We start from the raw sequence: 11124 nt of genomic DNA on the forward strand, positions 1-11124 counted from the left end.
GCAAGGCACTTTGAAAACTTTATAAAGCGGCACTTTTGTTATTCGCCTGAAATACTTTCAAGTAAATTGCAATCTGTTTTGTTCTATCTTTAAAAATGGGTTACGAAACTCTTCTTCTTCTTCGTGACACTCTTGGCAGAGCGGTCGTGATCATCACGAAGCGATATCTTTTGGGGTAGATGTGATTCGCCCTACGAGGCATTCGCCACTTTTCACTTTTCCCAATGGCCGACAGTCTGGTACACTCGTTCAATGGACCGCCCTCAGCAGACTTAATTTGATCGGTCCATCGCATGGGCGATATTCCTCGCCATCTGGTGCCCTCCACTTTGCCCTGCACGACAAGACGCTCAATGGACTCACTCTCGCGCCAGGTCCGAAGAACTTAAGAATGAGACTCTCTACTAACACCAAAAGGCGTTGTTTCATGCCAAGTTCTTGGAGAATGGAGACGTTGTAGTTTGTGCGAAACTCGTTCCCTTCAACTCGGTCGATTCGAAATATCAATATATTATTTAAATAACATAAACACACCTTTCCATTATAAATACAATCATACATGTTGTCAACAGGATAAAAGGTACTTTGCAAATCATTTACCTCTATGGTATGCTACGCTGACAGATAAAATCTAAGACAGTAAAAAATCCAATAAAAAGCAATATTGTCGTAAATACATCAGAAAAAACACTGATATTTAAATACAAAGAACAATCAACATCTATGGGGAATGTACAATGACTTCAACATAGCTACACGTGGCATTAATTTATTGCAAGAGGAGATAGACCGATTAGGGTTCACTGGATAGTGGCTTACAATGTCCAATGCATGCTGTGGCCTTTACTTTTCCTAAACTTATAAATGCCAATTTGCGTAATTTAGTAAATAGGAGGACAAACGAGCGTACGGGTCACCTGTTGTTAAGTGATCACCGCCGCCCATACTCTCTTGCAACACCAGAGGAATCACAGGAGCGTTGCCGGCCTTTAAGGAAGGTGTACGCGCTTTTTTTGAAGGTACCCATGTCATATCGTCCCGAATTATTTCTGGACGCAGTACAAAGTGCATTTACTAAGTATCGGTTAAAAATATAATATAGGAATTCTGAAATAAACTACATGAAATATTATGTAATTCATGATCATCATCATCATTTCAGCCGGAAGACGTCCACTGCTGTCTGTCCTTTATGTAAATACTGGAGTAATCAAAATAAAATAATGGAGTTAATCTTTTTTTCATCGTCTAAATGATTTTCTTTCGTCTCTTTATGACGGCTTTGCACAGAATGTCTAGATTATGGGCACCACAACGGTGCCTATTTCTGCCGTGAAGCAGTAGTGTGTAAGCATTATTGTTTTTGTGTGAAGGGCGCCGCAGTTAGTGAAGTTACTGTGCAAATGAGTCTTAACATCTTATGTCTCAAGATGACGAGCGTAATTTGATTGCCACTCAGAATTCTTGGAGTTTTTCAAGAATTTGAGCGGCATTGAAATGTAATGGGCAGGGCGTATAAATCCCTTATATTCATAAAAAAATTCCTATTATCACGAACGAAGATCTATAGCTTTCAGTTAACAGTGATGTTCTTCCTCGCGAATCTTCACTAATAAAGGATCAATAACTCCTTTACTCGAGATTGCTGCCCATACTGTTACTTTTTGTCTATGTAACGGTTTTTGTGTCATTACTCTAATAACGACAAGTTTGACGGCTTACGAACCCATTTAGGTGAAAATTAGCCTCGTCAAACTAAAGGACATCGCCGAAATTGGAAAACTGACTTAGCATTTCTTCAGCACATGCCAGCCTTGCTCCGAGGTAGGCCTTTTTCAATTTCTGCGTTAATTTATTTATTTATTTGGAAAAAAATACAGATACATACTTAAACATAAAGTAGATAAAGTAAAAGTAGAAATATGGACACAAGGATGTCTCCTTAAAAAGTGTCACTAAGTACACTTAATATTAAAATTTACACTTAAATTACACTTAGTTGCAGACAACCAGTTAAACAATAAATCTAACATAATGCAGTTGTAGACATTGTTACAATTTAGATGAAATTGCGTGATTTCTAACTTACTCTGTTTGTGCCAGGATTTGTTTTATTCTAAAGTTTGTAAGTTTTAGAGGAACACGAAAACATATCTACATCATTAAATCTAGAGTTATGGAGAGCAAACATTCTGTGCAGTGGCGTACATATACCAGTATTTGTCCTGGTGTTTGAGAGATGAAATAAGAGCGTGTAGCACGGGCTGGTATATGAAAATCGATTAAATGAAGCAATTCTAAGGATATAATTTCACTCGTACATATTTTTCTCAGAGTGACTAATTCAATTAAACTCCGTCGCTGGCTTATTGAAAGAATATTAAATTGTTTTAAGAGATTCTTGTAGTGAAATTGCATTTAATAAGGATGTAGTTTAAATATTCAACGTTAGAATTCGCTGTAAACTTCGTCGCGATAAGTGTAAAGCCGTCGATCTCGTCCGAATAACTTGCAGATTTTCTCGTACTGACTCCTTCACTGTCTCCATATTGCCTAGGGTCCTAGATATTCTTGGGCGACTTTTTATTGGTGGTTTAAACGTTGAAGCGGTCTCTTCTTAACGCTTTATATAAATTTTAATTAAATTTGTACTCTGAGCTTCATGAATGTGTTTTAATCCGTTTTCAGAACAATACAGTCGCCTTGTAGAGATGTGCGAGCGACCGTTCTCGTAAAACGAGCGAAGCTTCCTGTCGAAGCGACTCATGGCTACTAACGGCGGTTTTCAATAACCTATCTATCCTTAGTTTAACTTACTAAAGGTAGACAAATCTATCCTTTTACGCTTACTTACATTTCAATAAACTATCGACATAAAGGCATAAAAAAGGCATAAAAGGCAATAATTTTCTCAAAATTGATTCCTTTAGAATTCTTTTTGATGTCATTTCTAATATACTAGATACTACTACCGCTTCGAAAACAAATGGCGCTCTGAGAGAGAAGAAGCGGCGGAAGAAACTCTGCCAGCGTTCTTTTTTTGTGCTCTTTTCAATAAAAATATACAATATTGTACAGTCATTTCCATCGCTATAAAATAATCATAATCTAGTCCCAGGCTGTCCGACCACTTAGATATACAGCTGTGGAGTAATAGGATTTATGACAGAGCCATATTTTTATAAAATATTTAAATTTATTTATAGATAATGCCTGAACAGTGGCTGGGACTTTATTATAAAAGTGTATACATTTACCCCTAAAGCTATTATGTCCTGTACACACGTCTTAAATTTGAAAAATTGGTCTAGCCGTTGGGAGGAGTTCACTAACATACACATGAACAGGAGAATTATATTATATGGACGGAATTGAGAATCTAAACCAATCAAAAAATTCACTGGAACACAAAAAAATCATCAAAATCAGTCCAACCGTTTAGGGGGAGTTAAGTTGCAACAGACGCACAAAAGAAATATATATATTAAGATATTTAGAATAACTAAGTAACAAATTTATAAGCAAGCCACCACGGTTCACAATTAACATATATTTTTACATCAAAAGTTAAATCGTTATTAAGTTTTATAGCTATTGGCTCAGGGTTTCCCGCGCGGCCATTTTTATGTAGATTATCGATGCGCGTGCGCAATGATTGACAACACAATGTGTTACATGTAAATGTGATCGGTTCCGAGCTGCGCTTGTGTTACGATCGTATCTGACGATACCTTTGTTTGTTACTTGAGGGCAATTGTTTTAAATACTATATCATTTCTAAACTTTTGCACGTACCTCTATCCGGTAAGAACAAGTAGATAATTTATCAATCAATCAATTTATAATAATATCACGGTTACAAAGATTTAATTTAAACCGTACTTAAAGTATTTTCATTATTTTGTTACGAAACCTGCGATCACCAATCATGTGCACCTAATTGTTTTATTTATTAAAAATAATATCATTTATTGTTTACGTTTTGACTCTGCCAGCAGTTGGGTAAACAGATACTTATGTAACTGAGAGAATACAATTTTTCGTAAATGTATCGCTCACAGACAATATAAATTTAGTTTGTGGGCAGACCTTTAAATATAAACAAATTGATTTTTTGAAGTGATAACTTCTATAGCGGCGTTGAGCACTTTTCTTGGAATGTGTATAAAATGTTAAGCTCGCGTCAGGACACGTGGCCTGATCGAAAAGTCGTTGAAATAGTGGATGAAAATGGATTTTTATGAGTGATAAATTTTTTAATGTAAGATAATTGTAATAATTCCGAAATGTAAATTTTTATATGTAATGTAAATTGTCATTTTTGTGCACCACATAAATGCTAGTACTTTTATACTGTCCAATAAAGCAATTCGTGCGAAATTACTCTCTAACTATTCAAAATACACAACGTTAATGTTCAATCTTTCACTTCTGCCCGCTCTCCCGGAGTGCAACGGTTTTTTTATTTAGAAGTCAAATATAGCCAGAAGTATTACGCAAGTACACATTTTCCACAAGAAAATGTTGATAAAAATATTGTCAATACTGAAATATCAGTACACATCAATGAACAAATTGAAGATCTACTACATGACACAGATAGTTCAAAATTATTTGAAATGTTCTAGAGCGAGAATTGGACTAAGATAATAAATAAGACAATTCATAAGAACCAAAAGGCGACAAGTTAAAAGATGGGAAGACTTAAAGGATATTGAGCGGAAAACTTCAGTGGAAGCGAAAACATCGATGGTCAAATTACTGTTAGATATTTGATTAAAAAATATTGTACAAAAAGAAACTTTATTGAAATGTGTACTTAATTCACTCTTATAATTTTAACCAGAATTAAAATAATGAGTGGTAGCACAACGGCGCCTATTTCTGCCGTGAACCAGTAATGTATGAGCAGAGTTGGAATTTTCAAGAATCCTGAGTGACACTGCATTGTACTGAACAGGGCGTATCAATTACAATTAGCTGAACGTCATGCTCGTCTCGTCCCTTATTTTCATAAAAAGGACATTATCAGAAAAAATTAAAAGACTCGCTCACTTGAACAATTTTTGTAAATAAATTTGCAAACTTGGCAAATACATGTTTGCAAAATATTTTAGCAGTCGTGTTTATAATACTCTCGATGCAGCCTCTCTCGACAAACACGGAAGTGTTATATATATACATGTATGTTTGTGTGTGAGCAGTAAACACGCCACTTGAGCAACAGATCCGAGAAATGAAAGCGTCTGTTCGTTGGTCAATAAAAAATTAGCATAGTCGTCGGGGCTCACTTGTATTCGAGATTGCTTGTCTAATTGTTACACAGTAATCGCAGAGTTGACACTTGACATTTCATATATGGTTGACCGACTTGAAAAAATGAAGTAACTAAATTTGTTTTTCGTTTTAATTGTAATCTTTTGTGTGTATGTAGGTGGTATGTAGGTCATATTTAGAGTGTACATACAATCACGCCTCTTTCCTCAGGGGTAGGCAGTGACCACTTCTTTCCACTTGCTACGATCCTTACATACTTGTTTCGCTTCGTGCACTTTCATTATTCCTTCCAAACATGCTCTTCGGTTTAGGGTACTCTTGACCTGGCCTTTTTTCAAGACGTCCCTGAATTGATCTCAAAACGTCCGCCTAAGTCTACCCCTTACAACACTTTCATTCACCCTGGCCTAATACACATTCGTCAGTGGTTCTTCATTCATTCTCTCGACATGGCCAAACCATCTCAGCATTTTTAGAGTGTGGTCTTTTAATTTAAGAATAACCCATATAAAATAACAACCATATGTCATGCTTTCCTTACCACTTGTTATTTTGTTTGTAATATTTCAATTTGATTCTTGTTATTTTTAAATTTATATAGCTCTTGTACTAGTATTGAATTTTATTTATCAATACTTGTAGTCTGACAAATTGTAAAAACTTCATCAACTTTCATCCATAATTTCAACGACTCTTTCACTATCAGCATCATCATCGCCAGTCTCTAAAACTGATATAATAGGTTTATATCAGTTTTAGAGACTGTTATGACAGTTTATATTATAGGTTGCTGAAATAAGAGACAAAATAATAAATTTTAGCAAAAAGTATAACTATCACCTAAGGGAGAGTCTTTTGACAGGCTACTGACAAAGCTTAAATCCAAATGATTAAACTGTAAAATATTTCACGGCAGAGATTCGATTCCTCGACCTCGTGGTGTTTTGGCTTCGCAGTCGCAATGATTCAAAGACTGATCCAATTACCGTAGGATCATCGTCGAAATAGCCAAACTATAATTAGAAGCATAAATCTTTCATCCATAATTTCAACGACTGTCTTACGAATTTTCGATCAGGCCACGTGTCCTGACGTGAATTTAACATTTTACACGCATCCCAAGAAAACTGCTCAACGCCGCTAAAGAAGTTTGCTCTTAATGAAAGTCATTTAGCTTATACATAAAATTCTGTACCACATAATATACGACATTTACCGACAAATTACGACATTATATTATTATAAGTCTCGTTAATTAATGGGTAAATAATAAATATTAACGACAAATATTGGTCATGAATTATCGCACTGTCAGATACGCTAGTATTACGCTACTATATTTTGACCCCCTTATTCATAATCGTCCGCTAACTTAAAACAGCCGCTAAGGAGTGTTTTTTCTCATTCTGACTTAGGTCAATAGAAGAAGACAGAGTGAGAATTAGCAATATTTTAAGTGAGCAGACTATTATGAATAAGGCGGTTAGTCTATACTTACGATACTCTTTTTATTTTTATACATATTCTGAAATTTCCGGCAAATTTACAAAAGGGTAATGACATCCAAATTAGTAAATTTACAATTACCTTAAATCATACATTAGTAGTGCATTAACAATATTTTAACACAAATTAGGTTATCATCCCCACCATCTGGATGCGTGTCCTCCACAGTGCGGTTTTCAAGGAGCTTTCTTCCACGTACTAGAAAGATGTGGAATGAACTTCCTTGTGCGGTGTTTCCGGGACGATACAAAAAAAGCGCGTACACCTTCCTTAAAGGCCGGCAACGCTCCTGTGATTCCTCTAGTGTTGCAAGAGAATGTGGGTGGCGGTGATCACTTAACTTCACCATCTAGGTGGGTCGTACGCTCGTTTTCCTTTTCCATAAAAACATAATAATAGAAATAATTAAAATATTATAATAATTAAAAATACTTATTAATACAGTCATTGTAATAATTCAACTTATTTTAATTTGACAAGTTCGCTATTATATGTGATAACAGAAGTAGTTACATAATTTGCAAACAACAGGTATCATCTTCGGTAGTATAGTGGTAAGTATCCCCGCCTGTCACGCGGGAGACCGGGGTTCGATTCCCCGCCGGAGAGAATTTTTTTTTTACTTTTTTTTATTGATTTCAGAAAAATTATGTATTTTTATATGTTTGTCAATTCAGATCAACGTCGCCAATGCACTGTTTTTAGTTATATAATTTCATAGGAAAAAATATTCATTTTATCTGATGATGGAATCTATGAGTAAAAGAGGGCACTCCTCAAATGCAATATATGCTTACATATAATATGTTTAAATTTTTTTCATCAAAATATTATCAAGCATTTGTATATATGTAACTGTTGAAGAAGACCACTGGAACTTATATTTCAATATGTATTTCAGTTTTTTTTATGAAATTATGAAAATAAGGGATGAGACGAGCTTTAGCTGATGGTAATTGATACGCCCTGCCCATTACAATGCAGTGCCGCTCAGGATACTTGAAAACCCCCAAAAACTCTGATTGGCACTACAACTGCGCTGGTCACCTTGAGACATAAGATGTTAAGCCTCATTTGCCCAGTAGTTTCAAGTGTCGAGGAGATAGTTCAGTCAAACTTATAGAGTGGTAAACAAACCTGATCTGATGATGAAGGTAATCAGAATTCCTTTCTCAAACTATGTATTTTTGCCGTTTTTGTTCAAAATCTAAAAGTTTTTAAATCCTATTTTGATTTAAATTTTAAAAATTTAATTCAAAATAGGATTTAAAAACACTTATTGAATATCAAAACCTATCCATTCGAAATAGAATTTAGACCTGATAAAAAGGGGCGCATTTTTCCATTCATTATTTTAAGTTTTTATTGTAATTGCAATGAGATGCACTATACGAACTTACTATTATAAAAATTTATAAGATTTTCTCATAATTTAAAAAAGTGTAAAATATTTTTTTTTTACAATAAAACATCGAATTCAAGCAAATATTTTTAAGCAACAATAATGAAATGAAGCAATGTATTGGCACATAAAATGTTGCATTTTTTATTAAGAAAGAAGCTATCTGTGGTATTTTTTTTTGTTTGTCCAACAGCATATTTGAAGTTTGTGGTAATTACTGCCTAAATCCAAAATATATCGCACTAGACCACATTAGATGAGTATTGAGTGTCGTTATCTTTCTTATTAAATCACAAAAATACAAAAATTTATTGGTATTTATTAAACTAACTTTATACTATTATTTTAGTGTGCGTGACAAGCTACGTCTTACACTCGCGATTTATATGACAGTTTGGGTTAGTGTGCGTAAATTACTCAAAATAGAGGTTAATTCTAAACACAATATTTTACGAAGCTTTCACAGGTGTCATAGTCTATCTAGACGTATAACGGCCGTTCCCAATATACTATCCACAGATAGAGATAAATTACTTCCTTCTTCTGTCAGTTATTAGCTGTCAATAATCTGAAGCTGTCCCAATATACCCGATAAGTCATTCTTATCGCCAGTTCACTGTTGCAATTTCCATACAAACTTCTATCCCTGGTAAGCTATACGTCGTCCCATTGACAGACAGGATCCGGATTCACCCAATTTCACCACCGGACAGTACTAGCCGACGTCGACCTGTAATACACATTCCCCGAACAAAAAGTTCATTTGCACAAAGTCAATTTAACTACCTGGGACGATATCTTTTCAAAATTTTTAATACAAAACTTAAAATTATGCATAATAATATATATGAACTTAGATATAAATTAAAGAACATGTTAAGAAACCTAAATTACGAAGCTACTGAGAATCTTATTCGTTAATGACTATTTATATTAGGTATAGCATTTGATAAAAAGCTAAACACATATTCACACACACACACACAACAAACACCCTAAATTTTATATAAAATAGTTATTGATGTCATCATTAGATGCATAGCCTCCATTGTTAGTCACCTTAAATTATGTTGATATTGGTTATTTTGACATTTTACATTGCACAACTGGGAAGAGACTGACCCCCATGTCACGAGCTGTCCTAGTTTGGGGGTCGAGGGTAATTTTAAGCAAAATTGTATTTTCTTTTTGCAACGAATAAAGATTTATATTATTATTATTATTTTGATGCAAATAGTTAGCAGAAGTCAATTCTAAATAAGAATTTTAATTCTCTACAAAAAAAGAGGAAGCATTTGCGGTTTATATTCCGCGTGTAAATCGCCTTCGCTTGAGTGTAACAAAGCATTAACTAAGAAAATACAGACAGACAACGCATTTGCGTACTATTTGTTCAGAAGCTATGAAAAATTAGTTCAAACAAATTAGAGATATTTGAAGTGCTCTTAGTTTACGACTGAGTCTGTTTGCGGTGGGAATGGAGCGATTCGGGAGTTCTGAAAATCAAACAAATTTATTTGTAGGTATATATGCCTTCTGCTCACTCTAAAGATGTTGCGTTTAGTGTGAAAAGGATAAAAGCCTTTAACTAAAGGTGCTTTTAGAATAAAGTTAACTTTGCACTAGAGAATTAAACCTAGAATTAATAAATGAAGTGATTCTTGTATGATGATAAATTTATATATATAAAGTCATATATTTTATATAAAAATAGATAACGAAAGATCATATTTATATGATTTTATTAAAATCCGTGCTGTTTTTTCAACTAAGCATTGTGCCTAATTGATTTTATCACGGCATTGACTCACAATAACACAACTAGACTCACAATCATGCTCAATAATTATTGTCTGAAGCAACTCTGCCTACAGTTTTCGTTCAGTTGTGTTACGACCGCGCTTTGAATACAACGCCACGCAATGATGAAGTATTATCAGTTAAGTGCCTCTTTAAATTAACAAAATTGTGCATCCGAGCTTTGAACATTACTGCTAAGAAATAATTTGTATGAATATTTTAATGGAATCTGTATAAGTTAATGTCTACGTATATATATATATATATAGTCAATGCATCAAAGCCAATATTTTGTGGAATAATTTACAGCTCCATTATTTCCGAACTAATACGTCTAATGGACCATAGTACATTATGTCACTCCAAACGAGGAACGAAAACTACATCATATCTCACTTCTTCTTCACGCATCTTCATCTTTGTTATTGCGGATTCCCATGGCCAGCTGTCTTCTAGTTGCCATAACTTTTGATGACCTGTATAGCCGAGTTGTTAGCGATCCTACCTACTAAGCTAGAGCTCCCGGTTTCGAATCCCGGTAGGTGCAAGAATTTATATGATGAATATGGATGTTTGTTTCCGAGTCATGGATGTTTAAATATATTTATGTATGTTTATATGAATTTATGTATGTTAAAGTAAGTATATTGTATTAAATATATCATTGTATTGTAGCGCATAACACAGGCTATATAATATGCTTAACTTGGGGCCAGATAATTTGTGTAAAAAGTGTGTCAATAAGTTATTATTGTGAGATATATGTAAGATTATTAACATGATATGAAATAAAATCAAAAGACTATATATATCGCTTATAATGTCTATCGTTTGTAGACAACCTTATTGAACTTAGTGGGTTCAACAGCACATAATCAAACAATGTCATTTGATGCCGCGCGCTGCCAATATGGTACTCTCCAGGATAATTGCGCTCTGAGTTTCAAGTTTCCTACTTATGCTAATTGTATCGTAAATATTTCTCATTGATACCTTACAAGTAGAGTTATATCTTAATATTTTCTTCTTAATATATAAATAATTCGTGTCAAATTTTGCTTATCCAACTTGACGACTTGAGAGATAGGATAATTTGTATTTCGATTTATTTCAACTTTATTTCTGTCTTCAATAGCCTT

The 11124-nt window shown here is 34.2% G+C and overlaps 1 non-coding gene across 1 annotated transcript; it reads left to right on the forward strand.

Moving 5' to 3' along the window:
• Window positions 1–7320: 7320 nt before the first annotated feature.
• Window positions 7321–7392, forward strand: Trnad-guc (transfer RNA aspartic acid (anticodon GUC)). The gene has a single exon. It is a non-coding gene; the product is annotated as a tRNA-Asp (tRNA).
• Window positions 7393–11124: the final 3732 nt, after the last annotated feature.

The sequence above is a fragment of the Leptidea sinapis genome, chromosome 41 (genome assembly GCF_905404315.1).
Source record: "Leptidea sinapis chromosome 41, ilLepSina1.1, whole genome shotgun sequence".
Taxonomy (NCBI): Eukaryota; Metazoa; Arthropoda; class Insecta; order Lepidoptera; family Pieridae; genus Leptidea; species Leptidea sinapis.